Source organism: Balaenoptera physalus, assembly GCF_965194825.1.
Source record: "Balaenoptera physalus genome assembly, chromosome: 9".
Lineage (NCBI taxonomy): Eukaryota > Metazoa > Chordata > Mammalia > Artiodactyla > Balaenopteridae > Balaenoptera > Balaenoptera physalus.
The window spans coordinates 18,767,951-18,792,503 of record NC_138888.1 but is presented as its reverse complement, the minus strand read 5'-3'; positions in this window follow the sequence as shown (position 1 = coordinate 18,792,503).

Here is a 24,553-nt window from a genome sequence, read left to right as displayed (position 1 = left end):
CAGACCTAGCCTTGGCCTAGGAGCATTGACCTCTCTGATCTTGTCCTTGACAATGGTCACCTTGAGACTCTCTGTGCCCAAGTGAATATATTGTTCCCTGGAAGCTCTTGTTCCCATTAGAGTATTGGAGCTGTGGCCCAGCTCCATTCAGGAACCCCCAACCCAGGCCCAAGTTTTCAAAGAATGTAGAAATGTAACAACTGAAACTGCCCACTAGGTAAGGGTTACTAAAATTAACTCTGGGCAACTGACCAAGATGTAGGAAAGAGCCAGTACTTATTGAGCATTTTATTGAGCAAGTACTATATGTCAGTTATCATACCAGAAACTCTACCTGTTTTCTCATTGAATGTTAAGAAGCATGTAAGATATGGAACTATCCCCATTTTACTAGAAACTGAGAATCAGGGAGGTTCAGTTTCTTCCTCAAGATCATACAGTTGTAAGTGAAATGACTGGGATTCATTTCCAGGTGGGTTTTAATTTCCAACTAATAAAGACACAAGTGGAATTTCAGCACACATAGTACTGTATGCAAATATTTCAAAATGCATGATGATTAACTAACATCTTTGTTATGAAATTGTAACGGATTATCACAGGACAGAAGTTAATAAGGCAAAATTTTCCATTAGTATATCTGTAATTTTAAGTACAGTGAAATATTGACAAGTAATTATTCGTGAGCGGAGTCAGGGAAGAGGAACACATCAGAATCACTTGAACAACCTGTTCAAGCATGTCTCCCATGCCTATCCCCTCCCCAGCCCACTTCACTTCTCTTGGTCAATGTTATTGGGATAATGTGTTCTTATTTCTTAGAAATGCTGGGACAAAAAAGATGTGACACCACTTTGTAAATGTTGACACAAGCAAATGTTTCTATGCTTCTTCATTATCCTTTATACTTCCAGTAAAGAAATTTCTAGATGAACACATTCTCAAGTTTTTTAGGTCATTATAGGTTTTGGTAGTTAATTTATATCACATACAATTTTACATGTAACCAATATTCTCACAAAATATGAATATTTACATCTCTCATTTGCTTCACTGACATAGTCTGCATGTACACATATACTAACAGCATCGTTGATGTCCTGATTAGATCAAAAATAGAGAAAATTAGTTCATCAGAAAATATTAAAATTCCTAAAGATAGTATAGGAAGTGATTTCAATGGATCTGGCTACTATCATCATCTCTTCATTAATTTATTCATCTATTTACTACCAAGTACCTGCAATATGCCAAGTGGTTGGCTTTTACCAGCTAAAGTAGAATTTACCCCCTTATTGAGATAATAATCATTTACTTATGTTGGAGAAACCTCCTTCAGAACAAGGATGTACTAAATGATACTGAAGATGTTCAGAAATATTAGAGTAACTGTTGTTTTACTCTTGAGTGACTCTGTTTATTGGAGATAAAGCATTCATGCTTAGCAGGTGACACTTTCCAGATGTCAGCAATTAGTAATAATTATTAATAAAGTCACTATCACTTATCTTGCTACGTAGGCTGAAATTTGAATGATATTGGGTTGTTTAAACGCTAATGAAAACATGGACCAAGCATAATAAATGGGCCCTTTAGACTCCAAACACCTTAGTGGTGCTATTTTGGGGAATTCATAGTAAAACTCATCTGTAGGTGAATCTATACCAGTAGCCTGCACTATACTACCCAGGACACCAGAAGAATGAGAAGGCACCTGGGAATGGGAATTTTAAGGCCTGCATCCAAATCTCAGTTTGCAAGTTTTGGAACCATAAAGAAATCACTCATCTCTCTAAGTTACAGCTACTTCATCCGTACAGAAAACAATGGCTTTGCCCATATCATTGGGATATTATAAAGATCAAATAATCTAGGGTTTGTGAAAATGTTGCAGAAACAGTAAAATGATATATTAATATAAAATATTAATTTTGTGAAAATGCTTTAGGAACAGTAAAATGAAATATTAATATAAAGTATTAGTTTTGCTATTAGACCTTAAAATTTTATTTTTGATTTTATAATCATATTTAGGTTTATTTAATATAATCTACTTGCTTATTGTAAACAATCTACAAGATTCAGAGAGGAAGTAATCTTGTATAAAGGCAAGAACTCAAGGCTGGAATTGGCTGAAATTGAATCCCAGTTAGAGAATTTATTGGCCAAGATCCCTTGGCCATGTTGCTTCTCTGAACCTGTTACTTCATCCATAAAGCATACATAACAATACCTACCTATGTTAAAGGATAGAATGCAAAGCATGTTGGTTCAGTTGCTTACTACATAGATTCAATTAATGAGAATTACTTCTAATACTACAAAGTTATAATAGTCTTTGTTCTCTTCACTAACCATAGTTATGAATGTCCATATAACTCAAGGATTGTATCATATTTTTCTAGTTTTGTGGTCTCTTTATTTTGCTTTTCTCATCCCCTTCCAGAAGCAGAGGATTTGCAACTACCATAACTGTTATGAAATTTTATTGGATGGGTGATTAACAAGTTAGTGTTACAGTTATTTTTTGTGCTACAGTTTATATTCCACTGAGATATCTGAACAGTGAGTCTGGTTTGAAAGATAAAGCAAGGAGAGGGTCACGCATGGTAGGAGATGTGTTCTTGTCAAGGTGACTCTTACCAAGGTTACAGCCTTACTTTTGTATTTTTGTATTTTATATTTTCTTTTTCTTGAAATGAGTGTTTTGAAAATATTATCCCACCTGGAAGAATCTGGTAATGGGTAAAAGGAAGGCCTGTCTGAGAAACAAAACACTGCTGCAAAGAATTTGATTTAGTATCATGAGTTTTATTCATTTTTAATACAGAATTTTATAGCTCATCAATGGGTAAGCCAGTCTATCATAAGAAGTTGTCTTTTTGTTCATTTTAGAAATGTCCCTGCTGTTATTGTGTGTGTGCTTTTGAAAACTCAACACAGTTTAAACGAAAGAGGGCTGATGCTCTGTTCTCTTTCCCCTCCTCCTGTCCAAGTTCATTGTCCTTTCCCTAAAAGTCCCTCTCACTGTTTTACCAGTTCCTTCCTGCAACCCATATTAATGAGTGTCATAGCTTAGAACAATCATCTTTTCATATTAATTTTATAGTTCAGCTAATGTGATGGGATGATCTACATGCCAGAATCTCTTAGTTTCTTTTCCTTTCCTTTACACAACTGCAGACTGGAACCAAATGCTTAGTCAAATATCTTTCTTATGTAACTAACTGGAGGTGAGTGTTTTCCGGTTGCTCTTTTCTCTCTCACCATTATTCTCTGTCTCCCTCTGTATTTATAGAACCAGCTTTAATTATAATTTACCAGGGTGCTGAGGGCACATCAGTGATTCTCCAGATCTCCAGATGGCTCAAACCGACCCATGAGAGTACATTTCTTTTCACATTTGATCTTAGAATAGCCAAAATATTCCTAGCAAGCACTGACTAAGCAGTTGACCTCTCTATTTGCAGTTAGTTTCCATTTACCTGCTTTCTGATCACGAATACTAATATTCCTTGATATTATGGGCCCCCTACACATCTCTCTATATTTTCCCCTTTTAGATTTTGCTTTATGCTTAAGCTGTGGATGAACAGGAGAGAAGCCTTTAATTTTATATATATATATATATATATATATATATATATATATATATATATATATATATATATATATATTTCATTATTTAAACAAGCTTTTCTTTCCAACATATGTTACAACTTCTGTAATGAAGGTCTTAAACTTAATGTCAAAGAGTGCTGGGTATTTATTCTAAAAGCATTTCTGAGAAAGTAAAAAGTATATCTATAAATAAATGAAGAAAAAAGAAAGATATGGAAGAGAAAGGTATTATGTTTTACACGTTCTTCCATTTCCTCTGAACAAATTCCCTGCCAAAGTGTTTAAAATAGTTATATAATACCAGTTAGACTACTGTAACCAAGAACTCATCCTATCAGTACAGATTCTTCATTTCTTTAATTCCAAAATAATAGAAAGTAAGTGTTCCAGAATGATCCTAAGAACTGTAAATAAGCCAGTGATGGCAAAGTGTTTATTAGAAATGGTAATTTGTGTATATATACATATATGTGTACATATATATTATATATATATTATATGTATACATTGTAGGGAGCAGTATATGATAAAAGATTCTCATCCCATTGCCTTTTCTGGTCTAAAACCAACTAAATAAAACAGAATAATATATTATTATAGGTGAAAATATTCTTTCTAAGTTTATTTGAATTGTCAAAATTTTTTTATTAGGCCAAATTAGAACTATGGAAATGGAAATACTATGAAAATTCTAACAGAATTTAAGAATGTTAGGATGTTTATGTTCATTTGTAAGTAAACATAAAAGTTTTAGTTTTCAATACTATTCTGAGTATTCATGGTAATTCTACTCCACCATTTACTCACTTAGTTTTTCACCTGACTGCCTCCTGTGTCCAGCACTACAAATGTGTCTTGGGGGTGGGAGTAGGTAAGAGGAAAATTAAAGGAATGTTGAGAAAATTTCAGACAGAGAGTATCAAACGAATGGGGAGATGAAGCAACCCGCTTCATATGGTGATTATCTTGTTTACTTCCCAGCATAAGAAGAGGGTCACTGTTGATGTAGATGGGGAAACAGAATGTAGATGGCTTTCTATGCCATACTCTGGAACTTGGATTTTTGTCCCTTTTCGGTAGGTAAATGGGAAAAATGATATAATTTGAGTGGGTGAGTATCACATATTATTGAATTTCCTTAGATATTCACAATAGCCACAGTGTGAAGGGTGTCATGAGAGGGTGTGAAACTACAGACAAATACATATTAGGAGACCATAGCCATAGTCAAAGATGAGAAGGGCCTGAATTAAGACTAGAAAAGTAGTAATTTAAGAAGATATAATTCACAAGACTTAGGGATGATTAAATATCAGAATTGAAAGAAAGATACAAGTCTAGGGTGACTCGGCTTTTTGGCTTGAACAGCTCGGTGAATTTCTAAAATGAGGATTGCAGGAGGAAAAGTAGGTTTGTGGAAGATGATGAGGTCAGTTTGGGACATGTTGTGAAACACATCTCAGAGGCAGATAGTTGAGATTCATAAGTCTTAAGCTCAGGAAGGAGAAGCCTAAGATGAATAAAAAGATTTGTTTGTCAGATCTGAGAGTCATCAGCATAGGTGACTATTGAAACCCAGAGAGTTATGAGCTTGCTCAGAGAGCCTCACTGGATGAAAAGGTCCCAATAGCAGAGCCCTGGAGAACACAAACACTTAAACCATTATTAGAAGAAGAGAAATTAGGAAAGAAAGATTTTTTAAATAGGAAAGAGGACTACGAGAAGAGAGTCATGATTCAGAAGGGAAGGGAAAAAACAATTTCAAAATTAAATAAGATGAGGACTGAATGATAACACTGTCTTTGCCCATAATTATGTCATTGGTAACTTTGCCAGAGCTAATTAGTATGGTAGATTGCAGAGGCTATGACCAGTAAAATTTAATATGCACCAATTTTATCAATGGATCAAGTCATCACTTCTAAAAATTACACAGAAATAAGTTATTCAAAAGAATAGTTCATTTAAAAATGAAAAAGTGTTTGCATATGCAACATTAAAAACTGATTTAGAAATTACATTTTCTAGAAGAAAATTCCTTCACTTTAAAAAAAATTCTGATTAATTGTATTTTGGGAATATGAAGCCCCACCTTTGGCCATCATGGATCAACTGATGCAGGACTAGTTCTCCTGCTGTACACAACTAGAAAGCTAAACCAAATATATAAAATAATGTTTTCAGACATTGGACAGTAGGCAACATAAGGCAGTGTCTCTAAGGGAAGGAAAACAAGAAAAAGGTAAGTCCTGTGATGACCTAGGCTTTCTGGCAATGGCAGAGGCAGAGGCAGGAAGATGAATCCTAGTCAGAGAAGATTTGAAGAAGTTGAGGTGTTTGGAGTGGCAGGACAGAATAATGGAGAGAAGGGAGTACACATAGCACGAGCTCGAGAAAACTGCACAGGGCTATCCTTGAGACTTTGGTGTACTACAAAGTTGTCCATGCCTAGGGACACTTTACAAGGTTACAAGATAACTACCAGGGAACTATAAAGTCAACAACTATTGGAGCTTGCACAGAACTGGACGACATTCAAGTTCCAGCCAATCAGAGTGAAGAGACTTCAATGCATACTCCGAATATTCAGTAGAGATCAGAGAAAGGCCATGACATAGCATAAGGCCTAACCTCACTGGACAGTAAAAGATGCTCTAGACCAGCCCAAACTAAGCTTAAAAACAAACATTGAAAAGATCCAGCTGATTCCCAAGTAAGTAGATTTCTGACCAAAACAAACTCAATACTCTTTAAAGGAAGACAATAAAATCCAGAGTGTCAACAATTAAACATTCAAAATGTCCAGCATCTGATTTTAAAATTACTAGATATGCAAAGAATCAGGGAAATACGACCCATAACTATAAGAAAAATCAATCAATAGAAATAGGCCCAGAAATTACTGAGGTAATGGGATCAGTAGACAAGGTCTTCAACGGTTTTATAAATACAGTCAAGGATTTAAAGGACGAACAAAATGAGAAGAGAAATTGAAACTGTTAAAACAATCAAATGGAATTTCTTGCATTGAAAAATGCAATAACTGAAATTAAAAATCACTGGATGGGGCTTCCCAGGTGGCGCAGTGGTTGAGAGTCTGCCTGCTAATGCAGGGGACACGGGTTCGAGCCCTGGTCTGGGAAGATCCCACATGCCGCGGAGCAACTAGGCCCGTGAGCCACAACTACTGAGCCTGCGCATCTGGAGCCTGTGCTCCGCAACAAGAGAGGCCGCGATAGTGAGAGGCCCGCGCATCACGACGAAGAGTGGCCCCCACTTGCCACAACTAGAGAAAGCCCTCGCACAGAAACAAAGACCCAACACAGCCAAAAAAAAAAAAAAAAATTCACTGGATGAACTTAAAATCAGATTAGATGCTGCAGAAGATCACTGAACTTAAAAGCAGAACAATAGTTAGACTTTAAATAGAAACACATTGAGAAAACAGATTTATACCAATAACTTTGATACTTTAGATGAAATGAAATTCCTTGTAAAACCTAAACTGCCAAAGCTGACATAAGAAAATCCAAATTGCTCTATGTTGATTAAAGAAATTAAAGAAATTGAATCCTCAATTTAAAATCTTCTCACAAAAACAAACAGAAAAAATGTAGGTATGGATGGCTTCACAAAATTTTACCCAATCGTACATATGTTCTTTAAGAAAATAGAATAGGCAACACTTCTCAACAATTACAAGATAGTAAGAATCATTTCAACACAGACTTACACCAGTTCTTAAGAAGAGGAGATCTTGGGAATTCCCTGGTGGTCCAGTGGTTAGCACTCTGTGCTTCCACTGTAGGGGACACGGGTTGATCCCTGGTCAGGAACTAAGATCCTGCATGCTCCGTGGTGTGGCAGGGGTGGGGTGCAGGGGTGGAGGAAGAAGAGATCTTTTCTGGATATTATGATGAGGAATAGCATTATAGAGAACCTGAGAGTTAAACCTATATTTAAAGGATTTCAATAGGTGGGGAAAGAGTCATTCTAATTTGGGGGAATGACATAATATGATATGAAGCAAGGAAGCATATGTGCGTAGAACAGTTAGTACAATATGATGATATCATTTGGGTTCATTTCAGAGACTTTTAGGGCTGGGCTTAAAACATAGGTGATGTCATAACCATGGACCAACTTCAGTTCCAAGTGAGAGAGTTTGGATTTTATTCCATAAGTATTTGCTAAGTCAATGAAAGTTTCTGAGCATGAGAGTGGCACAGTCAAATGGAAAGCTTGAAATCTTGATCTCATAAAAGCTATTTGGACTGGAGGGAAGAAAGTTCAGTGACAGAGAAAACAGAAAAAATCCTGCAATGGCTTGGTATGGTTCTTTGGGAGTGGAAAGAAAGACACAGTGCCCAGAGGAACCTCAGGGTAGATTCAATGGACAGTAGCCACAAACCTAATCATATTTTCTAAATATTAAGATTAAAAATATATAAGCTACTGCAGACTATACTTTCTAAGCTCAGAGAGAACCTCAAATGGGGTGGAATTTTACTAGTAAAACCTTACCTATATGAGAAGATAAATATTATTTCCATTTATGTTATGTTCTTGGTCTTGGAAATATAAGTTCCATTTATGCCAAGCTTCATGAAAATTATATTTTAGGGAAGAGTCATGAAGCTCTCTCCCACAATTTTAAAACATGAAGTTAGTTTCAAGTAAATTTATAATGGGAAGCAACTGACTTATATACACTGTACGTTCACCAGATTTTAATTGATTCTAGGGAGTTTGATGATTTGAAAATGATCAATGCTGATTAAGTCAGATATATTTGATGTCATCCCTAGTTTTATTTTTTTTGCTCTCAACATGGAATTTGACTAATGCATTTTTCCCTCCTCAATTAACCAAAGTTCATGTACACAAATCTCTGAGGTAGCTTCTAATCCCCTGTGTTTCTCTAGTGAACGTTGTCTAGGGACTAAGGCAGACAAGAATTTGATATGTTGTGATTTAGCAGCAGTAAACAAACCACAGTAGAGAAAGCAGCAATTAACATTGTGAATCTGTTAATACCACAATTGATATAAAAGAATTTTTATGACAACCAGTCTGAAGAAAAACTTGCTATTTCCATGCTAGTTTTCTTCAAACAAAAATCAAAACAAACAAAAAGTGCTTAATAAATAAATCATTAAGACATGCAGGACTATTTTGAATACTTTAAGAGTTTGTTCATTTGGCTGAATATAGAGGACATTCACTGGCCCGTTTGTCCATTTATTCACCAAGCATATGGTGAACATTGCTCTCTCTTGGACACTGCAGTGGTTTGAAGCGAGTGAGATCCAGAGTCCGCCACAAAGGGAAGGAGAACATGTATTCATATGACTCCAGAAAATTACTATAGGCAATACTACAAGCAAAAGCTTCCCTTAAAACATTTCTCTTTGCTTGCAAACAATGATTCTCAAACATCGTGGAAACGAAAGACTGCAGAAAATCCTAAAGTTTCTGTTTTACTATTCACATCAAGCCTTATAAATTTTAAATATTTTCCCTGCCTGGTGCAAAAGTCCTCTCCTTAAGAATTAATACTGCACAAAGCTAGTGAGCATTTACTGTCTGACAGATAAGATTGTGGTAAAGGCTGCCCCTTCCCTGGAAAAACTCACAGTTAATGGTTGGACACCTCCTATTTGCATCGGAGCCCTTGGAAGCCAAGTGGGGAGGGTTATGAAAGCACCGGATGCTTAGCCTGAGGCAGGAGAGGGAATGGCCAATGGACATCCCACAAGGAGTTCTCAGTGCGGAGAGGGAGGTAGACATGTCACACAGGATTATACTGTCGCGCGGCACGTGTTCTAAGAGAGATGTGTGCGTGAGTCAAAGAAGGTTCACAGGAAGGCTGATTGACTTTACCAGGGTGGGGAGTGAGGTCAGAGAAAAGACATGTCTGAGGAGACAGCTCCTAAAGAATAGGTGGATCACCCGGCAGCAAAGGGGTTATAGTTGGTTTCCAAAGTGTTCAAAAGTACTTCAAAAGGGTAAAATGCTCCAAGCATTTTAAATAAGGAATAAAACATTTTATTTTACTATTAAAGATAAAATATTTCAAGAAATTATCCAAATAACTGATAACAGACTATTTTCTGCCACGAGTTTGAATTGATAACAGACCATCCACAAGGCACCAAGAGTAATGAGAATGGGGGGAGAGGACCTCTCTGCAGGAGAGAGCAATTAAAGAGCTCCTGTCAGGCAGTAGTGTTTTTTTGCTTACATCTTTTCATTGAGTTTTCAAAACAACGCTGTCTGGTATTTTGCCCATTTACAGATGAGAAAACTGAGAGAATATCTGTCACCAGTAAGAGGTAAATCTAAAATCTGAATCCAGACAGGTTTGTTTCCAAAGTTCATGTTCTTTATTAGAGGGCACTGTTTTCTTCATTCACCCTGACCTTTTCACTCGAACCTCTTCAGGAAATACAGATATGAAAGTTCCATCAAGGACCTAAAAGAGCTTCCTGTACCAATGCCCAGCAAACCCTTGCTCAGTGTTGGACAGTGGAACATTGGGAGGAAAGAGTCAGGGGATTACCAAGTCTCTCTTCTTCCTCCTGCATTCTCTTGGTCTTGGTAAGAGTTGGAGCAAGGTGTTCCTTTTGCTGCTGTATGTCTTCAGCTCTGGAGATCTGCATAAGGGTCAGAGGACTAGGGAGGACGAGGGAAAAGGGGCTACTTCGGACTTGGGTATGCATAAGGCTTTAAGAGAAAGGGGGAAAATCCTGGGGTTTCTATATTGCCCAACTGAGTTCTCTAGGGAAGAAGGTAAAGAAAGCCTCAAAGCAAAAGCCCCAGGTAGGAAAAAGTCTGAATTTACTGATATTAGCACCTAAGCACAATTGCAGGTGGCTGGATAAAGCACAAGTCTCGCAGAGCTGAGGGTTCCGTGATGTACATCATCAGAGGGAGGGACTGTTGCAGCAGCAGAGACACATGCAGCCAGTCTTCCCAATCCTTCCTAGCATCCTAAAGAGAACTGGAATAATGGAAAGTTCAGGTCTTTGGAAAGGAGACCTACCCAGCTGGAACATCAGAAGGGAGACGGAAAAGTGTGCATTGGAACCACTATTGAGCAGAGATCCAAGGAAGTGGTAAATGTCAAGGAAATTCATGAGAGGGATGCCCATCTGCCCATCCCTAGGTTAAGGGTAGATTGTTTTTATTACCTCTTATCTGGGCTCTTACTCTCCTTTCTCCAGCATTCTCCTCCCTCTCCTCTTAACCAGGACCAGGATTCTGCTCTGAAGTCTTCAACAGCTTCTTTCTGCTTATAGAATGAGCCATGCTCTACAATGTGGCACATTCAGTATGCTCTACAGTGTGGCACAACTTCTTTTTCCTAACTGGTCTTCTACTCTTACTACAGGAACTCTCCACCACATTAAATTTGTATGTGTCCCATTCCTAAACAATTTTTCTCCTAACCCACCTTCATGTTTTTTCTCTCTGTATTACCTCTACGCAAATGCTTCTCTTTTATTTCCCACTCTCTTTTTCTCTCTGAACCTTATTCACAGTATGGAGCACACAAAAGTTGTCCCATGGAACCAGCAGTGGGGTTACACATTTATGTCTTATCTCCTTTATATTTTGTAAACTCTTGAAGGCCAAAAAAATATTCATATAACCCATTATTCCAGGGCATAATTCCTTGTACATAGTAGGCAGTTAATATATAACTCATAAATGCAAATATTAGAAAGAAATAATGACTAGATTAACTAAGTGAGCTGAAAGGGTCATTTGCCAGCATCTAGTCCAATGCCTTCCTTTTAGCGATGAGAAACTGAATCCCAAGGAAGTTAATGATCTCGATCTGCACAATAACTAGCTGAGCCACAGCCAGGACTAAGTAATAGCTAACCTCATTTGATTACCTACCATGTATCAGGCTCAGCTATAAGACTTTACCTGTTTTAACTTTTTCAAACTTTTAACAATAATATGAGGTACTTAATAGCTCATTTGATAGGAAAATAGAGTCACACAGAAAGATTGAGTAATACATGCCAATCAAATAGCTTTGTAAATAGCAGAATAAAGATTTGACCACACAGACTTATTCCATAGTACTGATACTTAACCATGACTCCACTCAGTTGAACCTCTGTTAATCTAGCCCCCATTCTACTATGCCATTCCATCTCCATTTGTTAGCTTAGTAGGGCATAAAGATATTGGCTGACCCAGGTTCTTGCTATAAAATGAAAGGCTTGGAAAGATCACAGCCATATAGGCATTCACTGGTATCACTAATAAAGCTAATTAAAACATGAGGTTAGTTCAAGCTAACAATTAATGTGATTCTAGGTGAGAAATGAAGTTTAGACCTTACTTAACAGATTCAGTCTTTTAGTCTCTGCTATTTAGTCTTCCTCACAGTAAGTAATAAACAGACGCATCCTTTGCCAAGACATGACCTATGCTATTTTATTGTTATCTACTTGAAAGGGAAAACAAATTATACTATATTGGTAGTGCCTGTGGAGGTGTTGGGGGTTATGTTTTTGTTGTTGATGATGATGGTGATAGTAACAATATCTCAATTCCAATTTTTTTCTGTGTATGAGTAAGCTTATTTTCTAGAGCTTCAGAAACTAAAGCCTGTCTCAAGCAAGACTATTTTGAATTGTTTTATGCTTAGGTTTCCATGCTAATTAGATTCCAGTTTATAATTTATTATAGTGTTCCTTTTTCTCATTTACTGTATTTCTGTGTGAGCTATTTCCAGATTAGAATTTTGAAATTTTCTCAAGGAAATATAAACCTTGCCTTTCTGTTAATTATAAGAGCAACTGTGACCACAAGATAATTCTGGAAAGGCAATTAAGCAGTGTTTCAATTTTCTCCAAATTTGTACATTTGTAGTTAAAATCCACAAGTTTTGGAGGTTATCCTATCCAGACCCCAACTCATCGGGAAAATCCTCTTCACAACATCTTCTTTGGATGGCAGCCTCTGCCATCCAAGTGAGGCTCAAGAGATTCTCTAAAAATACAAACTTGCTCCTGTTTCTCCACTTACAGCCCTTCTGTGTTTTCCCATCCACTATCCTTCACATGGCTTACCTCTTCACGCTTGGACCCTTTCTACCCTCCAGCTGCATCCCTCACCACCTCAGGTCTTAGCAATCAACACGCCACCATGCTGTAATTCTTGCAATAGAAAATCTAGAGAAAAAAATCTAATACTTCTTCCTCATGACCATCCCTCAAATATTTGAGTGCAGCTATTGGGTATTACCAAGTTTTCTATTTTCCAGGTTAATTTCTCTGAGTCTGGCCATTCTTCAATAATTATGCCCTAATTTGTCCATGTCATATGATTATAGAGTCATTATATAAATTATCCTCAAAAACTGATAGAAAGTACAGGAGGTTCCTCAGACTTTCTCTTTCTTTTTCTTTTTTAAGTTTTCTAACAGGGAAAAGGTCTATTCTGGGGTCATATATGTGATTTCAAGGCTTAATACACTTTCAAAAAGGATTATAAGAATATTTTTGGATCAAAAAGAGCTAACATGGATTCACCAAGAATACGTAAATCTGATAAAACTGAATCCAATATTTTGATATGGTCTGTTCTGTTCAGAGAACAGTGAACTTTTACTTTCCTTGTTCTGGGCACTAAGTTTTATTTATGCATAACTAAATTTCATAAGCCTTTTCATCATCCACATCCACTCAATTTGCACTGGCCAACTAAAATCTTACATTAATTTTTATTACTTTAAAGTTCCCCAAATTCGTACTTTGCATTTATTGTTTTAAACATAGATGTGGTAATATATATTCATTGCTGTTGCATTGCATCTCATTAATTTCAACTCATTATTTTCCCCTATTGAGGTGTTCATCTTTCGAAATCCCATGTTTATATCATTCAAAATTTGAATGAGTTGGCTGTCTTTGTCATCATTCAAGTTATGGATAAAAAACTAAAAAACATATACTTAGCAGGTACCTGGAAACCTCGGGCCCGGGAGCCAATTCTTACTAGGGACACAGGCCCGAGCAGCCATGGGAAAGCTAAGGATACAGCATTACATTTAGTCTTCATGTCTCCATAGGCTCCTCTTGGCTGTGACAATTTCTCATATTTTCCTCATTTTTGATAACCTTGACAATGTTGAGGAGTACTGCCCTGTTCTACAGCTTCATAGTCTTCGGCTTCAGTTGGCAGAAAGGGAAAGAGACAGTGGAGGAGCCACTTCAGATTCATAAAAACCAAGCTTAGAGCTGTGTGGGTGACAGGGTCTTGGTGCTCTGGCCGGCTGTCAGACCTGAGCCTCTGAGGTGGGAGAGTCAAGTTCAGGACACTGGACCACCAGAGACCTCCTGGCCCTACATCATATCAATCTGCGAGAGCTCTCCCAGAAACCTCCATATCAACGCTAAGACCCAACTCCACTCAACGACCATCAAGCTCCAGTGCTGGACACCCTATGCCAAACAACTAGCAAGACAAGAACACAACCCCACCCATTAGCAAAGAGGCTGCCTAAAATCATAATAAGTTCACAGACACCCCAAAACACACCACCGGATGTGGTCTTGTCCACCAGAAAGAAAAGATCCATCCTCATCCACCAGAACACAGGCACCAGTCCCCTCCTCCAGGAAGCCTACACAACCTACTGAACCAACCTTACCCACTGGGGGCAGACACCAAAAACAACAGGAGCTACGAACCTGCAGCCTGCGAAAAGGAGACCCCAAACACAGTAAGTTAAGCAAAATGAGAAGACAGAAAAACACACAGCAGATGAAGGAGCAAGGCAAAAACCCAGCAGACCTAACAAATGAAGAGGAAATAGGCAGTCTACCTGAAAAAGAATTCAGAGTAATGATAGTAAAGATGATCCAAAATCTTGAAAATAGAATGGAGAAAATATAAGAAACATTTAACAAGGACCTAGAAGAACTAAAGAGCAAACAAACAATGTTGAACAACACAATATATGAAATTAAAAATTCTCTAAAAGGAATCAATAGCAGAATAACTGAGGCTGAAGAACGGATAAGTGACCTGGAAGATAAAATAGTGGAAATAACTTCCACAGAGCAGAATAAAGAAAAAGAGTGAAAAGAAATGAGAACAGTCTCAGAGACCTCTGGGACAACATTAAAAACACCAACATTTGAATTATAGGGGTCCCAGAAGAAGAAGAGAAAAAGAAACGGACTGAGAAAATATTTGAAGAGTTATAGTTGAAAACTTCTCTAATATGCGAAAGGAAAGAGTCAATCAAGTCTAGGAAGCACAGAGAGTCCCATACAAGATAAATCCAAAGACAAACACTCCAAGAAATATATTAATCAAAGTATAAAAATTAAATACAAAGAAAAAATATTAAAAGCAGCAAGGGAAAGCAACAAATAACATACAAGGGAATCCCCATAAGGTTAACAGCTGATCTTTCAGCAGAAATTCTGCAAGCCAGAAGGGAGTGGAAGGACATATTTAAAGTGATGAAAGGGAAAAAACTGCAACCAAGATTACTCTGCCCACCAAGGACCTCATTCAGATGCAATGGAGAAATTAAAATATTTACAGACAAGCAAAAGCTAAGAGAATTCAGCACCACCAAACCAGCTCTACAACAAATGCTAAAGGAAATTCTCTAGGCAGGAAACACAAGAGAAGGAAAAGTCCTACAATAACAAACCCAAAACAATTAAGAAAATGGTAATAGGAACATACATATTGATAATTACCTTAAATGTAAATGGATTAAATGCTCCAACCAAAAGACATAGACTGGCTGAGTGGATACAAAAACAAGACCCGTATATATGCTGTCTACAGGAGACCCACTTCAGATCTAGGGACACATACAGACTGAAAGTGAGGGGATGGAAAAAGATATTCCATGCAAATGGAAATCAAAAGAAAGCTGGAGTAGCAATTCTCATATCAGACAAAATAGACTTTAATATAAAGACTATTACAAGAGACAAAGAAGGACACTACATAATGATCAAGGGATCAATCCAAGAAGAAGATATAACAATTGTAAATATTTATGCACCCAACATAGAAGCACCTCAATACATAAGGCAAATGTTAAAAAGGGGAAATTGACAGTAACACAATTAGAGTAGGGAACTTTAACACCCCACTTTCACCAATGGACAGATCATCCAAAATGATAATAAATAAGGAAACACAAGCTTTAAATGACCCATTAAACAAGATGGACTTAATTGATATTTATAGGACATTCCATCCAAAAATAGCAGATTACACTTTCTTCTCAAGTGCGCACAGAACGTTCTCCAGGATAGATCATATCTTGGGTCACAAATCAAGCCTTGGTAAATTTACGAAAATTGAAATTGTATCAAGTATCTTTTCCGACCACAACGCTATGAGAGTAGATATCAATTACAGGAAAAATACTGTAAAAAATACAAACACATGGAGGCTAAACAATACACTACTAAATAACCAAGAGATCACTGAAGAAATCAAAGAGGAAATCAGAAAATACCTAAAAATAAATGATAATGAAAACACAACGACCAAAAACCTATGGGATGCAGCAAAAGCAGTTCTAAGAGGGAAGCTTATAGCAATACAATCCTACCTCAAGAAACAGAAAGCATCTCAAATAAACAACCTAACCTTACACCTAAAGCAATTAGAGAAAGAAGAACAAAAAAACCTCGAAGTTAGCAGAAGGAGAGAAATCATAAAGATCAGATCAGAAATAAATGAAAAAGAAATGAAGGAAAAGATAGCAAAGATCAATAAAACTAAAAGCTGGTTCTTTGAGAAGATAAACAAAATTGACAAACCATTAGCCAGACTCATCAAGAAAAAAAGGGAGAAGACACATCAACAGAATTAGAAATGAAAACAGAGAAGTAACAACTGACATTGCAGAAATACAAAGGATCATGAGAGATTACTACAAGCAACTACATGTCAATACAATGGACAACCTGGAAGAAATGGACAAATTCTTAGAAAAGCACAACCTTCTGAGACTGAACCAAGAAGAAATAGAAAATATAAACAGACCAATCACAAACACTGAAATTGAAACTGTGATTAAAAATCTTCCAACAAACAAAAGCCCAGGACCAGATGGCTTCACAGGCGAATTCTATCAAACATCTAGAGAAGAGCTAACACCTATCCTTCTCAAACGCTTCCAAAATATAACAGAGGGAGGAACACTCTCAAACACATTCTACGAGGCCACCATCACCCTGATACCAAAACCAGACAAAGATGCCACAAAAAAAGAAAACTACAGACCAATATCACTGATGAACATAGATGCAAAAATCCTCAACAAAATACTAGCAAACAGAATCCAACAGCACATTAAAAGGATCATACACCATGATCAAGTGGGGTTTATCCTAGGAATGCAAGGATTCTTCAATATATGCAAAACAATCAATGTGATATAGCATATTAACAAATTGAAGGAGAAAAACCATATGGTAACCTCAATAGATGCAGAAAAAGCTTGTGACAAAATTCAACACCCATTATGATAAAAACCCTCCAGACAGTAGGCATAGAGGGGAACTTACCTCAACATAATAAAGGCCATATATGACAAACCCACAGCCAACATCGTTCTCAATGGTGAAAAACTGAAACCATTTCCACAAAGATCAGGAACAAGACAAGGTTGCCCACTCTCACCACTATTATTCAACATAGTTTTGGAAGTTTTAGCCACAGCAATCAGAGAAGAAAAAGAAATAAGAGGAATCCAAATCGGAAAAGAAGAAGTAAAGCTGTCACTGTTTGCAGATGACATGATACTATACATAGAGAATCCTAAAGATGCTACCAGAAAACTACTATCGCTAATCAATGAATTTGGTAAAGTAGCAGGATACAAAATTAATGCACAGAAATCTCTTGCATTCCTATACACTAGTGATGAAAAATCTGAAAGAGAAATTAAGGACACACCCCCATTTACCATTGCAACAAAAAGAATAAAATCACTAAGAATAAACCTACCTAAGGAGACAAAAGACCTGTATGCAGAAAACTATGATACTGATGAAAGAAATTAAAGATGATACAAACAGATAGAGAGATGTACCATGTTCTTGGATTGGAAGAATCAACATTGTGAAAATGACCATATTACCCAAAGCAATCTACAGATTCAATGCAATCCCTAACAAACTACCAATGCATTTTTCACTGAACTAGAACAAAAATTTCACAATTTGTATGGAAACACAAAAAACCCCAAATAACCAAAGCAATCTTGAGAAAGAAAAATGAAGTTGGAGGAATCAGGTGCCCAGACTTCAGACTATACTACAAAGCTACAATAATTAAGACAGTATGGTACTGGCACAAAAACAGAAATATAGATCAATGGAACAGGATAGAAAGCCCAGAGATATACCCATGAGCATATGGTCACCTTATATTTGATAAAGGAGGCAAGAATATACAATGGAGAAAAGACAGTCCCTTCAATAAATGGTGCTGGGAAAACTGGACAGCTACATGTAAAAGAATGAAATTAGAACACTCCATACACAAAAATAAACTCAAAATGGATTAAAGACCTAAATGTAAGGCCAGACACTATCAAACTCTTAGAGGAAAACATAGGCAGAACACTCTATGACATAAATCACAGCAAGATCCTTTTTGACCCACCTCCTAGAGAAATGGAAATAAAAACAAAAATAAACAAATGGGGTCTAATAAAACATAAAAGCTTTTGCACAGCAAAGGAAACCATAAACAAGACGAAAAGACAACCCTCAGAATGGGAGAAAATATTTGCTAATGAAGCAACTGACAAAGGATTAATCTCCAAAATATACAAGTAGCTCATGCAGCTCAATATCAAAAAAACAAACAACCCAATCCAAAAATGGGCAGAAGACCTAAATAGACATTTCTCCAAAGAAGATATACATATTGCCAACAAACACATGAAAGGATGCTCAACATCACTAATGATTAGAGAAATGCAAATCAAATTACAATGAGGTATCACCTCACACGGGTAGAATGGCCATCATCAAAAAATCTACAAACAATAAATGCTGGCGAGGGTGTGGAGAAAAAGGAACCCTCCTACACTGTTGGTGGGAATGTAAATTGATTTACGGAGAACAGTATGGAGGTTCCTTAAGAAACTAAAAATAAAACTACCATATGACCCAGCAATTCCACTACTGGGCACATACCCTGAGAAAACCATAATTCAAATAGATTCATGGGGCTCCCCTGGTGGCGCAGTGGTTGAGAGTCTGCCTGCCAATGCAGGGGACACGGGCTCGAGCCCTGGTCCAGGAGGATCCCACATGTCGTGGAGCGACTAGGCCTGTGAGCCACAACTACTGAGCCTGCGTGTCTAGAGCCTGTGCCCCGCAACAAGAGAGGCCGCGATAGTGAGAGGCCCGCGTGCACCGCAATGAAGAGTGGCCCCCGCTTGCCGCAACTGGGGAAGGCCCTCGCACAGAAACGAAGACCCAACACAGCCAAAAAAAAAAAAAAAAATTAACTAAAAAAAAAAAAGAGTCATGTACCACAATATTCATGGCAGCTCTATTTGCAATAGCCAGGACATGGAAGCAACCTAAGTGTCCATCAACAGATGAATGGATAAAGAAGATGTGGCACATATATACAATGGAATATTACTTAGCCATAAAAAGAAACGAAATTGAGTTATTTGTCATGAGGTGGATGGACCCAGAGTCTGTCATACAGAGTGAAGTAAGTCAGAATGAGAAAAACAAATATCACATGCTAACACATATGTATGGAATCTTAAAAAAAAAATGGTTCTGAAGAACCTAGGGGCAGGACAGGAATAAAGCCACAGACATAGAGAATGGACTTAAGGACACGGGGAGGGGGAAGGGTAAGCTGGGACGAAGTGAGACAGTGGCATTAACATATATACACTACCAAATGTAAAATAGCTAGTGGGAAGCAGCGCATAGCACAGGGAGATCAGCTCAGTGCTTTATGACCACCTAGAGGGGTGGGATAGGGAGGGTGGGAGGGAGGCATGAGAGGGAGGGGATATGGCATTATAAATATACATATAGCTGATTCACTTTGTTATACAGCAGAAACTAACATAATAATGTAAAGCAATTATACTCCAATGAAGATGTTAAAAAAACAACACAGTTTGAGGGCAGCTGATAAATGTTTAAAGTCATATTTCAATATCTCATTCATGAAGAAAATTAGAGGCTGTAACAAATATTCTCTAGTCATGAGTATCAAATTCACATTACATATTCTTGGTGAATCCATGTTAGCTCTTTGTGATCCAAAAATATCCTTATAGTCCTTTTTGAAAGTGTATTAAGCATTGAAATCACATATATGACCCCAGAACAGACATTTTCCCTGTTAGAAAACTTAAAAAAGAAAAAGAAAGAAAAAGTCTGAGGAATCTCCTCTACTTCCTATCAGTTTTTGAAGATAATTTATATAATGACTCTGCAATCATATCAGCAACTTCTTCATTATGAGAGAAATATGCTGTAATCATCTCCTTACCTAGATTGTTATTTGATATTTTTCTTAACCACAGTGACTCTGGTCTTCCTAATGTGAGAATTATTCCTCTTAATAGAGAAGATGGAAGTAAAACAGGAATTAGATATCTAGAGTCTGAATTGGTTCTAATGTAATTTTACCCATATTTTCTCAAATCACACTAAATGAGAGCTGAAGAATGCTCAAAATTATTGTTCAAAAAAACATTATTTTTCTAACTCAGTCCCCTCCAGCAGAATTTCAGAAAGCCATACGCTGTCCAAATTCCAGCTCCAAATTCCCCCAAACTCATTAAAGAAGGCCCTATGAGCTTTCCATGAGCTTCTGAATGTGTGGATGGACGAATTCCTTGGTTTTGAGGGGGCAAGGGCGATCCTTTGTCAGGGCCATTCCTGCTTTCATGTCATTCCTTCTCCTCTGTTGCCCCTATTCATGACGCCCCAGTCCTTGCGTGCCACCCCAAAGCCTTCTGCTCCCCGCCACGGGCTGAGGGTTCACAGCCCAGGTCACCATGCTTTCTCCTGCCCCTGATACTGGCTACTCTAATGTCACTTGCTGCTTCCTTGCCTTGTCTCCTTGACACAAACAAGTCACTTTGCTCAAGTGGAGGAACGCCTTTCACTCACAACAAGCTGTGCGTGAGTGTGCTGTGACTTCCTCCTCTTTCTGAGGTTCTAACATAAATCTCTGTAAGTGAAGGTGATGACAGTCTGAGTAGTATACACCCAGGCATACTCCAAACTCTCTCTCCCTTTTGACAGAGACTCATTTTTTTTTTTTTTTTTGGCAGCACTCTCCTGGATCTAAACTCTCTACTGCACTGGGCCCAGGATAATCCAAGATAATCTCCCTACCTCAAGGTCACCTGGTTACCAAACTTAATTCTATCTGCAACTTTAATTCCCTTGCCATGTAACTTATGAGGCCACTCCACCTGCTATCCAGTGGACCACATCTGTCTATAGGAAATACCCATGCCTTGCTTGCTCTGACAAACAGAGTGCGGCTGATACCTGTGCAGACACATTAACGCACTACCACAGGCCCCTTCAGCTGTCTTGGACATGACCAGGCAGTAAGCTCTATCAACATTCAACTTCAAGGAATACATTTCTGAGTGGTCCTCTCCACAGCACCCAACTTGGCGTGCTATTATATCTCTCCTTCTTCCTCTTGGAAATAATGACCTTGTAGATGGTCTCTCCAATCTCTGACCCTTTCTTATGATCCTTGGCCATGGCTGGTGAGTCCAAGTCACAAAACCATTTCTGTAACATTTTCTGTGTAAATCCTGCATAAGGCGATCTATCTTAAGACTGTTTCAGTATTTAAAATTTATTTTATTGGCACCTTGGTAGAAATTTTATTTTTAATACCCTGTTACATGGTCTCTTCAACTGTTTAGTATTATAAATGATCCTGCAGTGAATGTTCCTGTACTTACATAATTTCATAAATATTCAAGATGTTAGATAAGTCTAAGAAGTGGAATTAATGGCTAAAGGGTCCTCATTTTGACTTTTAATGGATATTGCTAAACTGATGTTTATATTGCTTTATATTCCTACATACAGGTATATACTAATTTACACTTCTAGAAGCAGACAATTGAGGGAGACTGTTTTTCCACACTACTACCAACAGGACATGATGTCTACCTTTCTTGCTTTGTCTATTGCATTGATGATAAATTTTTTTTATTGCATTTCTCTTCTTCTGATTAGAAATGAATATGTTATGATTGTGAGCTATTTGCAATCATAGGTGTTTCCTATGTGTTTTTATGTTTTAGAATGTAGAATGTTCTGAATCCAAGTAGCATGAAGCCAAAGTGTGGGTGCAACTAATATTGAGAATCTTCCCGAGGGAAAGAATTAGGAAAAGACAATGTGAGGCAACAAGATTCAGTAACCAGAGCTGTGAAGCCCCAGACTTTACTGACACTTCCTGATCCTTAGAGATTTTACTTTGACCATTTACAGCTTGAAGAGTGATAATCATGAAGCTCTTATGACTTTAGTGCTGTCTCTTTCTCTCTTAGTGGAGGATACAGAAGCAGAGGCTCCATTCAAAAAATGTAGAAGTCTCTCTTTGATTGGGGCTCAATTTGATAAAGGAAGAGTTAATATTACACAGTCCTGAATTAAGAAGGAATATTCTTAAGAATGCTGACATATAAGCAATGCTTAAAATGTGCAGAAACTCCTAATTACAAGTTTGTTATATTTAAGTGTTCAAAATGGAGGAGAAAGATATACCAAAATAATAGTTTAGCCTGTTTTCAATCTAAAAGCATTAAGGAGTCTATAAATTTCAAAATATTATTGATGCCTTCATACAAAACCTTAAACTTTGTGTTCTTTCTCGAGTTGGATAAAATGACTATATAATGCTCTCTGTTATTTCAGATGAACATTGACATTCAGTGCCCTTTCGTGTGGGATCTTACACAATTCAAGTTCTATATTGAGCATATAATTTATGTCCAATGACACGCTCTCTTGAACTGGTGAAGGAAAAAGAAAAGACATCTTCAATTCCTTCCCCATGAAAAATATAGGGCCAGGAAATGAGAATGTAGACTTCAGGTATTTTGATCTATTTAGAGACTCCTCAGTTCTGAATAATCCAAATAAATGAAGTTTTGTGACAGTATTTAATGGTGATTAAATGTTGGATCAAGAAATATCCCAAGGATAGAATAATTTACCATGTTTGAATAAAACTTTTATTTTAAAGGCTCTTCCCCAACCAGCATAACCATTTTGCTCAGATGATCTTTCCCACCCTCTTATTGGATTAGCACTGTCTTCAAAATAGTACAGGTCGTCCTCACTTTGACTGGTAGCGCAGGGCCATAGAAATGACCATGCAAGCTGAGACTACACAAAGTGATCCTAATAATCGGTGGGAAAAATTACAATCGTTCCATGACTTTTAAAAATGTTTATCAAAACTGTAAAAACTCTCTTACCATAGTTCATAAATGTATAGGGAAATGTAAAAGAGAATAAAAGTAATATTTACTTAGTACATTGTAATTTAAAATATCAGAAACCTTGGTGTTGATAAGATCACCTTCACTAAGTTTTCACTAAGTTCCTCTGGCTGCCCATCCTTAGTCGCTCAAACGGGCCAGTGTAAACATTCCCCACATCCAGCTATTTCTTCTAGAGCTCCATTTATGTTCATTCAATATGCTATCCCTTGTCTCTCTGCAGCATTTTCATCTTTCTGTTCATTATCCATTTGTGTAAAATGTCATGTGGGTCTATCACTGGGACACAAGGACGCAGCACAACTACAGGCTTTGCTGTCTGTTATGTGAACTGAATAACAGATGTGCAGTGATCAATCTCTGACAAATTTTGAAAGAAGTGACATGATTGGTTACGATCATGACGGGCATCTTATTGACATAGTGATTGTGGACTGAAGAGCAAGCAGGAAGTTTGCACTGATGTACTTGCTCAGGTAACATGCCACGGTAACTGAAGTTTGAATCATGTTGTTGGAAGGACTGGTGTTAACTAGGCCATGGTAACTGAACTTCATGTACAAGGGAACTGTGCAAAGCAAGGACTGACTTGAAATGTTGTATTTATTTCTTTACTCCTAAGGTCTGTCTTTTGTTAGCAATCAAAAATCTCCTTTTTCTAAGTGTAGTTTAAGAAAATGAGAGGAAAAAAAGTGAACAAAATACTAGGATCTGATGAAAGATCATTCTTATGTACATCTCTACATTTTACTTTATTTATCAGATGACTTACATAATATTGACTGTGCCAGGCATTTTCTAAAAGCTTTACAAACATCATCCCTTTTAGCCATCTTAACAATAACGAGGTAGTTACTATTATTTTCCTTCTCTTAAAAATGAGAAAATAGGAAAAAAGAAGATAAGCAATATGCCTAAGACTATAGAGCTTGTCAATGGCAGAGCAAGATTCAAACCTAAGCAGTCTGGCTTTGGAGGCTGTGTTTTCAACCACTGAACAATGCTGCCTCGTGTCATCAGCCTGTGTTGCTAATTCTGCAAAGTAACACATTATCAGGTCATTGCTCTTCCCAGTAGAGTTAGGCCTTTCTCATTTATTGTTGTAGCTTATGACTATAAATACAAAATTCAGTACATAAAGCTGACATTATTTACAACAGAGATTACTAAGGCTCCACAGAGCTTAGGGGAGACATTGTGCCTTTTTTTTTTAGAGGAGCCATGACTGCCAAGGGAATGATTTGGAAGAAAGGGGATGTAGCTGGTGACATCTCAGAAATCAACTAGATCAGAAGGTCAGAAGGTTGAAGTTCTGATCATGAATTTCTACATGATGGTAGGAAAAAACACCAGGGATCATGGAATGAATAAATTACTTACTCC